The following is a 14,432-nucleotide window of genomic DNA, read 5'->3' as shown; positions in this document are numbered from 1 at the left end:
TTTTGTCTTGTCTTTACAGTGCAGCATAGGAGCTCAATTGGGTTGAGATCTGGTAACTGTGAAGGCCATATTCATATAAGTCAGTTCTGTTTATCACATACAGTTTGCTTGTTAGCTAATGGTGTACGTCAGCTATGAGTCAAAGAAATACAATGAACGGTAATACACCATATATCATGATATTACGATACGAGTGCTGTCCAAGTCTTAATACTGATAATAAATCTAACATCAGACTGCACGTACAACAATATGCACATAAAGCCTGCTCGTGTGCCCAAACACACTCAATGACACTGCTGCAAAAGAAATCATTGGCTTTTATAGACCCTAAGATTTGTTTACCACTGCCTTATACTGTTTTATCGATTTGGCAAACAGCTAAATTAATTAAAGCATGTCAAGTAGAAGCAGGAAGGTAAAAGGTTCAGAAAGACACATTTTAGAAAGAGCATGTTTATTGACTGCAACCGCAGCAATAATAGCATTAAGACAGATGTTATGCAGTAAATCTGTTTTACTGTTTTTGGACGGATTTTGTCAACACTATAGCATCACAACCGTGCTATATACAGTCACGAAACTTTTCAGGTTTGTAGTTGAGATCAAAATGAAGGCAGAATGCAAAGATGGGGCTGGTCCCATAGACAGCCAGCCCGTTCTCGTTCCCAGGTCGTTAAATACCGCGGCTTTGTTACAGCCATCGGTGTTTTGGTACCGCCACACTCGGCACCCTTTAGCGCCGGTAGAAAACACACTTGGGTGTTCCATTAACTATAATGTAAACCCATCTGCAGCGACAGTAAATGCTCCGAGAAGTGCGCTGGGAGACTGGTGACATAGTTTGAAGAGCAAAAGAGACACGCCAGGATTGTGTCATTTTCAATGTACAAATGTAGTAGTTTTAAGCCCAACTGTGTTGTTTTTGTTGCCCAATCCTAAAGTAACATCAAGAGTAATTATAGTGGTTTTGATGCCAAAAATAAAGTGACGCCATGGGGTGTGACAAAGCAGCGGTATGTGACGAGATGGGATGAGAACCTATTGAATCACTGTGACGTTACCCATTGGTTTGTGGACTACAGTTTTGAAGCCTCAAGTTTGGCAATTTGGCTGTCGCCATCTTGATTTTATGCAACCAGAAGTGATACAAGAGGGTGGAGCTAAGAACAACTGAACGCTGAATAAGACATTTTTAGGCAACCAAAATGTTAACTTTCATGAACTAAGAACACACTGTGAAAGGGTGAAAGGTCTAAGACAAAAACACAAACAACTCCCAGACCGGACAACGCCGTGGTACATACGGCATCCCCTGCTTAATGGTCTATTTGACTCTAAATGGGACCAAACTTAACTAAATGAACATCATGCTGTATTGAAGAAGACTTGAAACTAGCGTTTGAGACGATAAACTCATGGTTTTTGACGTCACTGCTGGTGTGATCCATTACAAGACAGTCTCTAATCATTAGATATGTTTCCCTATTGATGTGCTTTCTACTTGCCCTCTGCTTACTTTGTCTTCTGTTCACTTTTCTCCCCCTTCTCTCTTTTTCAGTGTCTCGTTCTTTGCGTTTCTCAACAGAGGACAGTCACATTGTCAAGCTTGACTGCCTAGCTAGCTGGGAACATCGCTTCACACCAATATGTCACTCAAGAGATAGAGAGAGGGCAGGGGGAGAAATATGAGTGAAGTACTGGAAATGAAAAATGACCCAGGGGAATGAAAAAGAGAAGAATCAAGACAAAAAAAGACAAATACACAGACAGACGTCACATGACAATAACACTGTGACAGTATGCCAAATATGAGCTCATGTGAAGGCTGTCATTCTAAAATGATACTTCCAACCCATTAGTCTAGATAGATAGATAGATAGATAGATAGATAGATAGATAGATAGATAGATAGATAGATACTGTAGATAAATAGATAGATTGATACACTGTAGATAGAGTGAGAAACAGAAAGACAGACACAAGTTTGATTCAAGTCCTTGGTGTCATCCATAGAATGAAGTTCGGCATTTTGGTCTTTGCCATCTTGTTTTTTTGGCACCAGAAGTACTACCAAACGCTGAATAAGACATTTTTAGGCGACCAAAATGTTACAATTAACTTTCAAGAACTGAAAACATACTGTGAAAGGGTGAAAGTTCTAACACAAAAACTCGGACAACTCACAGACCGGACAACGCCGTGGTAGTGACCTGTCAATCACAAGGTAGCCACGCCCTAAAGCATACCCTGCTTTAAGGTCTATTTGACTGGGACCATAATTTACTAAATAACCATCATGCTTTATCCTCTCAATTTTTAAAAGCAATCAATCAATCAATAAATAAATAAGTGAGGAATAGGGTTATTTTCTACGACAACGTATTAAATTTAAGGAACTTCCACATTGGCTTCACTTTTCAGAAGCGCAGGTTGCCCACTGATGTCACCATTATTTAAGCCCCGCCCCATCTTTCTTTGACTTATTTAGCCTCCAGCCTCAGTTAAAGCTCAAAGTACAAAAGGGCTGAGTACAGTAGAATATGGATCGGAGATACCCTCCGATCCATATTCTACTGAACTCAGCCCTTCAAATCAAAAATCAATAATTTTCTTAAAAAATATATTTTCAGATTAAGAGAAAGCACATTTTAAGATCAGACACACATTTTGTGGACACTGTGTTTCTTTTAGCTTGAAACTAGACTCGTTTGAGATGAACGACGCCTCGCTTGGAAAGTAGACGAAATCAGGCAGCAGCAGCAGGGGGCGTTGACAAAAAGCTGCTGTCAAGTCAGATAGTTTCCAGCAGCCTTCACTGAATTTACAGGAAGTCACAGAAAAAGTGACTTCCTGTTAGATCCGACCTGTAGGCCACTTGTAGTTTTCAGACCACGTTGGGATTTATTTATATTTGTTTGTAAATATATGGGTGCTTGTATCTGGCATTGGATCGTATCCTTTATTATGTTTGTGTCCGCCTTGTAAAGCACTTTGTAAATGGCACTCGTTTTGATAAGTGCTTATAAATAACCTTCATTATTATAATTATTATATTTATTATTATCAACCACACAAGATATGTTTGTTAACATGAGACTAATATCCTACGATAAAGTGTTAAATATTACAAATACACAGAAAGTTTGGACTTTCTTGGTGGAATGAAATAGCTACTTTGGAGACTATCATCATCACCCATGAATACAATTGAGCTCATTGGATCCACAAGAGTGTGAGCTTTACAGGGATATCCAGTGTATGCAATTCCAAGACTGTTTAGGGACCCCAGTTTGTAGAAATATTCAAATACACCATTTTAGTAAGTGAAAATAACAAAACTAAAAAAACTGCATAGTTTTATCCCAAAACTGCACCGGACTGCACTGCACTGGAACCAGTGGATAACTTAGGTTTTTTAGTTGTATATGATATCTGTACCTGAACCTGCTACAGCTTCTGAAAGACAGTAAAGTCGGTCAGGATTGCTGGCTTCAGAGGGGTTAATAATATCAATAAAGAATAAGATTTTATTCATTGAATTATAAAATCACCTTTTTCTGTGCTATTTCTGAAAGTTTCACTTCTGTCTAGGGTTAGGATATTCAAATTTGAAAGATCAGAAGTGCAGAAGATCAGGCTAAGGCCGGAAATATGGTTTTGTAGTGGGTCAAGGCACAAAATGGGACTATAAAGAACATGAAGGGTCTGTGTCATCTTTACAACCAGAGGCCGCTGATCCCTCCAGGCTGCTGAAGGGTATTAACAATTGAACACTTAGGTCCTCTTCAGGATCACTGAGAGTTTCTGACAGTGGGAGCTGGAAACTCAAAGTGTTTAACAGTGCAGATAGATTGTGCCCAAGGCGCCAGAGAGAGAACTCACCAAATTGAGTCCTCTGGAATTAATTTGAATTTTGCCAGACAGTCAAACATTAATGCATGTCCCTGTTTCAACTGAAATCAGTCTCTGTTTCTCCCTCTTTGTCTCTCAGTGTTGCCCTCTCTCTCCAGCCTGTTGAGGGCAGATAATTAAAAACACATTCAAATGAGCCAAAGATGGAAATTTAGCGTTGCACGGAACAAATCTGCACACACAAACACACACACACATGCACACACACACACACACACACACACACACACACACACACACACACACACACACACACACACACACATAAAGGACAGACAGGGGCCCAGATCCCACCAGACACTGATGTAATCAGTGACCTTTGGATGTGTCCACATTTACATTTAAACACAAGGTAGGGGTGAATTCATTTGCCGTTTTAGACAAGAGGGAAGAGGGAAAGCGAGAGAGAGAACAACAGAGGTGATGGATAGTGGCACGAGGGAGGGCGGCGTCGGTAGAGACCAACTGAGCAAGGAAAGCTGAAAGAAACAAACAGTAAGCAAGAAACACTGAGAAATAAAATAAGAAAAATGTTGAAATGTTAAAAAAAAATTGTTGTTGATATTTTCCCTCCTGTCATAATCAAGTTATTCTTTTATTTTTTTTTCAACTGTTCACCTCCATCCCTTGTCTTTGTATGTTTGAAAGAATTTGACTTGATAAAGAATGCCAAATCAATAAAGTGGAGGGGACATAGAGTGGAACATGTGTGTTTGTGTGTGAATTTTCGTCTTTACTAGGCACTGTTGTATAACTCCTTATTTCCAATTAATTACCACAAATAAAACTAAATATTAAATTATCGTTTTTTTTATAAACCCATACAACTTGCAGAGGAGTTTGCAGTATTGTTCCTACCGTCAGTGGTGTCTGCAGTCCTCCATTGAGGCTGCAGCAGGAGTGACAGTAGGCTGGTACGGTCTGGTACTCCGTACCACTAAAAGATTCAGAACCGGTAGGCAGTACCAGCAAGAGGGGACAGCTTCTACCTGTCAAAACCCAGATACAACCCGTCACTCACGATTGCATTTCCAACAAGAAAATACTTCTGCTAACATCAGGTCAATATCCAGTTGGTTACATCCACCGAGGAGTTTATGACTGTATTGGAAACTGGCTACTACATACTACTGACGGACGCAGTATGCAGTACACAGTACATACTGCGTTCCTCAGTAGTATGCATTACAAAACAGTTAAAGCTAAATATTTTGCAGTATGCTAGGCCAGGCTTGAACCTTTAAACCAGCACTTAAATCACTGGACAAAAAAAATAACTCGTACCACTATAACTCGTACCACTATTGCAATAAACAATACAACTTAGAGGTCCATCACCCCTTGTATAACAGTGGACTGTTATCCCTACAATTATTAGATTAATGTTAAAAAGGGTCGTGTTGTCTCAGCAGGTATCTCTGTCCCGTCAGAGGCATCACTCTGCTGCTCTGTAGCCGGTCTGTGAGCATTCCTGGCTGGCTCTCGAGCCAGCTACGCCCACGGACGATTGTGGAGCTTCAACTCTTCAACTCTAAAAATGCAGATATTCACAGGTTCCAGTTAATTTATAATGGCCATTTGTGTTCATTATTTCTGGAATACTTGGATTGAGGCTTATTGGCATGGGTAACATACGTTTACATTACTAAGCAACTATGAATTAAAAACAAAAATTGGGTTCTCTCTCAAGGTTCTATGGTAGAGAGGAGCTTTTTCGACATATTATACTATAACTTTTTTCGACAGATTATACTAAGACTTTTTTTCGACATACTATACTATGACTTTCTTTGGCAGGAGGCGATCCCAGCTGACATTGGGCGAAGGCGGGGTACACCCTGGACAGGTTACCAGACTATCACAGGACTGACACAGAGACAGACAACCATTCACACCTACGGGCCATTTAGAGTCAACAATTAACCTAACCTGCATGTCTTTGACTGTTGGAGGAAACCGGAGAACCCGGAGAAAACCCACGCTAACACAGGAAGAACATGCAAACTCCACACAGAAGGGCCCCAAGCTGGATTCGAACCTGCGACTCTCTTGCCGTGAGGCGAGAGTGCTAACCATCGTGCAGCCCATGATGCGATTAATCACGATTAAATATTTTTAATCTATTTACAGCCCTAGTAGATACTTAAAAAAATGCCATTAAACTTTGTTGAGATAATAAAGTGTACAAATGAAAAAAGGAAGTACTGTAGTTCCTACTTGTTCTTACACCACAGAACAAAGTTTTACTTTTCAAACAGGCCGATGAAATGGTCAATGATTATTGCAGTGAGTTACAGAAGCAAGAACATCAGAGAGCCTGGATGTGACATCAAGAATTTAGTCTTCAAGACGAAGGCAGGGTACTTCTAACTGTAGTTCACACTCTCTGTGTCACTGTCTGTGTATAAATCTTTATACGACATTTAAACAGACAGACAGGCTATTGTACATCCATCCTGCCAAGCATTTAGCTTAATCAAGGCACAAATGGCACAAATGAAAACAAACTACAGGACACGACTACATTAATCCATCTAATACATTTACACCACACACAGTCATTTTCAGATACTTACAGAAACAGTATTTCTCAATCTCTTATTCAACACTGACATCTTAGCTTTTAATAACTCAACTCCTTTTTTTCACCATCATTTGTCTTTCCTTTTAAGGAGTGGAGGGCCTGCGACTGTTCCTGACTTGTCAGCTGTGATTTACCGCACCATTATTGGACCCAAGTATAAAACACAGGGCTGATAACAAATGCATGGGAAATAAAAATCTGCAGGTGTTTGCACTGGTGGGTTTGTGTGCCTCTCCAGGCGAAACAACTGACGGAGTTCCCAAGACCATTTCTCTTCTTCTTTGACGATGCCACCAATCTCTTTCTCTCTTTTCATCTCTCTTGATGCCATCTCTTTTTTCAACCCCAATCTTTCATGGTTTCTCTCTTCCTTGCACTCTGTTCTCTCTCCAAAAGCAATGTGCATTCTTCATTGGATGATTAAGAGGAAGCAGCAGTCAAAAATAGACCAAGACATCACTGAAAAACCACAAAGATAATACATTTGCCAGAGGGGAAAACAATAAAACATTGTTAAAATATCTTTTTCAGTGTGTGACTTTGTGTAAATGCAATCCGTCTATTAAATTGGGAGGTTGAGTGAGGGCATGGGGGAATCAACTAGCATATTCTAACAAAGCATATTCATCTTGTTAATGTGTGTGTGCCATAAATAGTACCATGAAGTGTTGTGTTTCCTCCATATATTCAAGTCAGTACCTCTAAATATATCAAACTTTTCTGGGTTTCTGAGTATTAAGTTTTGTATACACATTTCACTCCCAACTCATCAAATACTGCTGCATTGTCAGTGCCGCTTGGTCAGTGCCCCTCTGCATCGGAAACTGACGCACAGGGTATCCGTTTTGCATTACGTTTGGACGGACCAGGTACAGCGTGTCAATATACACTTGTTACATGCATAGTGCCAAAGGAAGTTAGGTTTAGGCAACACAACCACTTAAGTAGGGTTAGGAAACGGTCGTGGTTGATGTTAACTTCAATGACTAGCGTCTCATGTGACTGCTGATACTAACGACTCACGTGACTCACTGAACTGACAATACTAATGAGTCACGTGACTAAAGACTGACCTGACAAAATAAGTCAATGTTACTTTTAGTTTCACATAGGACACGAACATCGGTCTCCTGGTTGAAAGTCTTGTGTTTGTTTGACCCATCCACCCACATTGTACTGTACTACAGTGTCTTTGCGAAGTTTTTAATGTTTAAACCCGTTCAAAGGTTATCAACCGGTTGAATGGGAGTTATCAGCGGTTATCAGGCTCATAGATATGGGATATAAGGGGCCTGCTACACCTACTAGTAGGTTCAGAAGGCCGTTATCGTCTATTCACATGGTTGATCACCGATACAAATGTAAGAAGACCATGCCGACCTCTAGTGGGCATAGTAATTTTGACGGGAGCAAAGGAAGAAGACAGGTTACGTAATATAAAGAGCGACAAATTCTGCATTGGGTGGCAGCAAGCCCCCAGGAAGAGCGCCTGGCTATCAAGCCAGTTGAACATAGTGGCCAAACCATGGAATTACAACTTCTGGGCCCATCACATGATGCCATTGGGCTCAAAAATACTTTTTTGCATAGACTAACTTTTGGAAAGACACGTCGGTAAATCAACTTCCCAGTACGAACACTTAAATAGCCCTCATTTAAATCATCAGGTCCTAAAAGTTGAATATTCAGTAATAGCTGAATCTAGAGTTATTTTGTTCCCGCAACCGAGCAGCTGGAGGCGAGGTTAAAGGAAACGCTAGTGCGCTGGCTCTATGGGCCCATGGATGTGGAAGATCCAGGTTATTTTATACCCAGGAAGTTAACATTTTTTGCTTCATGTGCCATTGAGCAAAATTAACAGGGATGAACGGGGCCCCCATCTTCAACGCTGTATCCAGTTCTCTTTATACTGGGTGCCAGTCGGGGGAAATGCATGGGTCAAACAAACATAGGCCTTTCACCCGGGAGACCACTGTTCATATCTCGTGTGAAACCAAAACTCAATGTTGATTTATTTTACTTAATTTATGTAACAAGCGTATTTATTTAAACCCAAACCATGATAATTTCCTAAACATAACCAATCAATTATGTTGCCTAAACCTAAAGTTGTTTTATTTCAATTCACACCATTAAGTTTCACTTTCACAATGGGATAGGTGCAGTTTGGCCCGTCTGAAACATTTCAGTGGTAGTGGTAACCACTGATAACGCCCATTCAATCAGCTGATAACATTCAAAATGGGTGAATGTTTCCATTTTGATTTCTGTCAATATGCTGTAATGTTTCTTTACACAGGTGTATAGTGTTTTTTATGATTGAAGTCTATTTTCTTCCGTTTTACTCACATTACTACAATGGTTGTGCATTGGGATCTGAGTGCTGCCAATATGCATGTGACCTACACTCAATACTGTGCCTTACCGCATCCTGTGTAAACACTGGTTGAGCACTGAAGCTGCTGTTGTGTAGATGTTGTGTTAGAGTGCGAGCATATGGCTACTTTATTGAGGCAGACCCCGAACACACCATATTCAAAGAAAGAGTCAGTACAAATGATGAATGGGTTAGGTTCTCTGCCAGCACTACTTATAAAGTGTCTTGGAATCCCATCATTTAGATTTTGAGCTTTTGTGAGGGATATAATTTAGGTTCTTCTAAGTAAAATGAAAACAAATTAACTATTTTAATTTGTCTCTTTTTAATGGAGTTCATACTGTAAATTAACAATATATCAATGACTCGACATAATCTTGTCATTGACTGTATGCCAGAGATCCTCAACTTGGTATCATTAAATACCTTTCTTTCTTAGAGTGCTTTTCGTTTCATGACAATCAATAAAGCCTTAAATCACATGAGTCTTAGCTCGGCATTGCTGCAGAGAGGTCCCTGCAAATCATCAAGGTGTTAAGAAATGTTGATGGGGAGGAACATACACTGAGGAGGTGGCGGGTAGTGGTGCTGCCAAGCCTGTTTAATTCTGGGATATCTGTTTTCATACTATGCCATGTAACATTTAAAAAAATATGTAAATTGCATATAAAAGAAAGACAATATGTACTTTGCAGATTTTGTGACAAAAATATCTATAAGGCCTGTTAATTGATTAACAAAATATTTAATTAATTAATTATTCTGAAAGGTATGAATGAGAGGAGTGGATCTGATCTATGCTGCCTCTTTCAAGCTTGAAAGGAGTCTTGTCTTCAACTCTTGTTGTTTTGTCTCAACTGGTTCTGCACAACGTGATTGGTTGATGCCTTTATTTGCGGTGCTAGTTCAGAAAATCGCAATACATTCTCACTCCCAAGTAGTCAAATACCACTGCTTGGTCAGTGTCTGTCGGCATCTGAGACCGACCTACCCCTCTTGCGTTACTTTTGGACGGACCAGGGACGGAGTGTCAATATACGCTTGTTACATCTATATCTTGTCTTTTCAAAATAAACTTCCATTTTCACAGGAAGTTTGGTTTAGGCAACAAAACCACTTAGGTAGGGTTAGGAATCTGTCGTTGTTGATGTTAACTTCACTGACTGGTAACTCACATGACTCAGAGGGCAGACAGTATTGACGAGGCACGTGACTAACCACTGATGTGACACGATAAGTCAACTTTTAGTTTCACTTGGGACATAAACACCAGTCTCCTGGTTGTAAGTCTTGTGTTTGTTGTGACCCATCCACCACCCCTCCCGGTGGACACTCCAATATTAAGACTACATAATTTACTGCAACCGACAAAACGGCGGTAATTGACGAGTTGGTAGTGAGAACTTGTTGGAAAATCGACCTTGTTCGGCAAAAAAATGACGATGCTTTTTCCTCCGGGTAATATTCACAGCGTAACATTCACGTTCTCTGTGATATCACTCATGACAAAAGCAATAATTCAGAAAAAAAACATTGACGTTCGAATTAATTGCACAAAAATAACGCCCCCAAGGTGTAAAGGCCTTAAGAGTCGCTCATTGGCAAAAATAACAAAGGCTTTGTTGGCTGAACTTGGCCATTTTCTTTTCACAAAAAACACTGGGATGGAGTGAGATAAAAGTCTTGAAGAAACACAATATCAGTCTTGTTGTAGAAATGACAAAAAAACTTAAAGAAAAAACCTTGACATGTCCCTTTAATGAGCCCACTGTGTCCGGAGGCAATGCTCCAAAGCCACAGATCGATAGCAGGGGAGATGGGTCTGACAAGGTTGACTCACTAAGGTTAAGACAATCACAGCATTTTTCAATCTGCAGGCCAGAGCTCACTGATCTTTAGAATGAAACGGGGACTTGTCTGCTCCTTCAGAGCTCTTTGTTACTTGAATGGTTGTTTCTGCTTTTTCCTCTCCTGTGCTTTCTGCTTTACTGTCATAGCCCTCATCAAAATCTCTCACTTGCTGCACTACTGTGACACTCTCACAGGAAGCAGACTGACATGAAATAACATGGAAACAAATTCTTTGTTTCTCTCTGTTTTGCCATATGAAGCTTAAAGTGAAAGTTCAGACAGGAAGACCCTCTTTACACTCTTTCATTCACAACCTTTCTGTCTCTCTCATCTCTACTGGCTCCTACTCTATCAACTGACTGTGTTCATTCTTAGATAACCAAACAGATTCTGCTACGCCCTCTCTGAGCCAATCATATCATTGCAATCAAATTTTAAAACTGTTCTCCTCTCTGCTGCTGTCAGTTGTCATTTCAGTGCGACTCGATGCAAACGGCAAACTCGCACTGGTTAATGGGTCCTCGTTCACACATCATGGGGTTATGCCGGCATAACTATAAATATTTTACTTTCAAAAACTTTTCTTCCATGTCTAATATCTAATTCTGCTTAGGAATCCACAACTGCAGTAAGGCAATATATTTTGTAGTGTAGAAAAACCTCCTTTGTACACTACTTCTTTTGGAGGGAATATACCCAGTCTCATCACGGCATCACTACCCCCTTTGATATACTATGTCACTATGGAGTCTAATCGTCAAAGACTTTGCATTATTTTTCTATCATGCATCATGTAATAAATTATTGTTCATTCTATACGGGGTCTCTCCTGATTGAATTACAGTTAACCAACCAAGTCTCTCCATCAATCTCAGAATCTCTGTACTGCTGACAAAATTGAAATCTGTTAACTGCAGAAATAAATTTCCACCAGTTACCTGCAGATAACTGTTTCTTTGTCAGTCCTCTTATCATCATCAGAGAATGAATCGTATCATACTTCATGCTGCCTAAATGGGATTACCAACTGATGAAGAATTTCATGTCAGGGTATAATCACCCAAAAGCTTCAACTTGAAATTACAGTTATATTCTCTCTTGGTAGAAAACTGTCACTGAGAAACATTTTTTAAAACTCTTTGCTTGATGCGCATTTATCTCCAGCATATTAGAAAATAATCTTTGGAAAAAACATCATGAACATGTTGTGATGCAGCCCAGTCGCACAGCATTTTGTGAAATAGTCATGAAATTTGTTATATTGATTCGACTCGAATTTCATATTTTTTTCATGATGGTCAGCACAAAATGAATTCATATGTAATCCATGTAATTGTGAACCAGGAAGTATTGAAAGCTGCGGACAACGCGTAGGCAGGAGGTCGGGGTGGATGGGTGGGTCAAAAAACACAGGACTTTCGCCCAGGAGATTGGTGTTCATGTCCCGTGTGAAACCAGAAGTCAATGTGGATTTATTTGTCACGTAACTTCACTACTTTTTAAGTTACAGCGCTTTCTGAGTTATTTTAACCTAAACCATGATCTTTTCCTAAAACTAACTAAGTAGTTTTTGTCACATAATTCCGTACTTGACCTAAGTAGTTTGTTGCCTGAGCCTTAAGCAATAGATCCTTGGCCTAACTAAGTAGTTTTTATTTTGAAAAGACTGGAGCAGGAATTGACACATGTTACGTTGTTGAAAGTCGTGCTGAGCGTCGTGAAAAAAAGGGAAATTCGTGTCTATGTACATGAATCGAATAGCTAAAATGTCATGACTATTTCACAAACCGATGTGAGACTGTGTTGTGTGATGGACTCGACAGGACAGTCACGTTATTATCGCATTAACTTTGACACCCTAATAACAACATAACGTAACAACCGTAATAATGTAACTACTGTTAATAAACAACATTACATGAAAGTCCTAAGGGCGGTTGTTAAGTAACAAGCGTAAAGTCAACATTTACTTTTGGTTTCACACCAGACACGAACAGCAGTCCCTGGGGTAATGTCCTGTGTCTGTTTGACCCATCAACCACCTCTCCAACCTGCCCTTTGTGGACTTTCATGCTTGTTATACTTATTATACCACGCAACTTTCAATAATGGGCACTTGATGTACTACGTTGTCTGCTCTACGCGTCGCTTGTAGTACACTTGCTGCAAAGACGTCAACATTCAACATATCCATGATTTGCGGAAACATGCAGTACCAACTCTTTTTTTCCTGGTGACTGGGTTGAAATTATCATGGGCAATGCAGCTTTTGAAATTGTTAAAGTCAATGACAATTTCATACTTTTAAGTTTTTTGCAGTGAATTTCTGTATTAATTGAGGACAGATGCAAGGCAGATACATGATCACATATAGGAATGATCAAATAATGACTAGATTATTTCTCTTTAAACCCAGGGACACACCCTGCAGGACTACAGCATGACTGAGCTCCGGTTTTCTGCAAGCTCTTTGGACTTCAGATGGTCTAAGAATATTCACTGACATGCCAATCACGTGTATCCATAAAACATGCAGGCCTATATACATGAAAGATCTGCACCCAATCTTCTTGTGTTAAGAACCCCTCGCTTCTTTTGTACAGCCATGTGGTATATTGCAGCTCTTGTAAATGCCAAGATGTGATTCCAGGAGTGTTTCTGTGAAGAGGTCAGGGTGCAACATAAACAACCAGAGTCTGTATAGTATAAAAAATGCATGGATGTGTGTTGTGTTTTTGTACTTTTTTTTCCTGCTCATGCATTTTGTATATCATAGTAGTCACTTGCTGTCCAAATGTTTTGCTGTGGGGCAATAAGATATACCTTATCTAATCTAATCCTCTTTGCTTCACTTAATCTTTACTGTGCTGCTTCATGCTGTTTTATGTTTGTGTGTGTGTGTGTGTATGTGTGTATGCAGTGGCATAAGAGGTTTTAAAGGGGCCAAGGTTGAACAACTGCTGTCAGGCCTCTATAACTACACGGTCCCCTTTAACCCAGCTGACCTACATCACAAACTGGTTGGAAGGCAATTCAGTTTAATGACAGGGGCATCATTTTTGTCATGATTATTTTTATCTGTGAGTATAAAATTGAAAGAGCTGTGCAGGGATACTGTTGTATTTGGAGGTCGAAGATGGTGTCTTTGTGTGCCCGCTATCCACAACGGAGTCAAGAGTGACCCTGTTTCTCATTTCACGATTTTGTGCCTCCTCGCTCCTCCAACATGTGACTCGGAAATTGATCTCAGTGATCCATCTTGCAGTACATCCAAATTCCTAAAATGCGCCATTGTGAAGTGAATTAGTAATAGTAAATATAGCCTATAAGTTGTTATGAGTACTGTTCAGCTCATCCGACAGAGATCATGAAATACAGCAGTAGAACAAAACAATGGACAGCTGATCCAGCTGTGCCACATGTCATATTTAATTGACGTTGCTTTAAAATGACGGCTCCAAGGCAACGATGTCTCATTTGTTAAACGCCTGTTGCCTCGACTCCTCTCTCCTCGTGTCTCTTGAAAGGAATCGCGTAGGTACAAGGGAACAGTGTGTAGCATTTAGGGGGATCTATTGGCAGAAATGGAATATTAATAAGTATGTTTCTTTTAGTGTATAATCACCTGAAAATAAGAATTGTTGGGTTTTCGTCAGCTTAGAATGAGCCCTACATGTCTACATAGGGAGCGGGTCCTCTTCACGG

This window comes from Sebastes fasciatus, chromosome 1 (genome assembly GCF_043250625.1).
Source record: "Sebastes fasciatus isolate fSebFas1 chromosome 1, fSebFas1.pri, whole genome shotgun sequence".
In the NCBI taxonomy this organism is placed as follows: domain Eukaryota; kingdom Metazoa; phylum Chordata; class Actinopteri; order Perciformes; family Sebastidae; genus Sebastes; species Sebastes fasciatus.
This window is presented reverse-complemented; position numbering follows the sequence as displayed.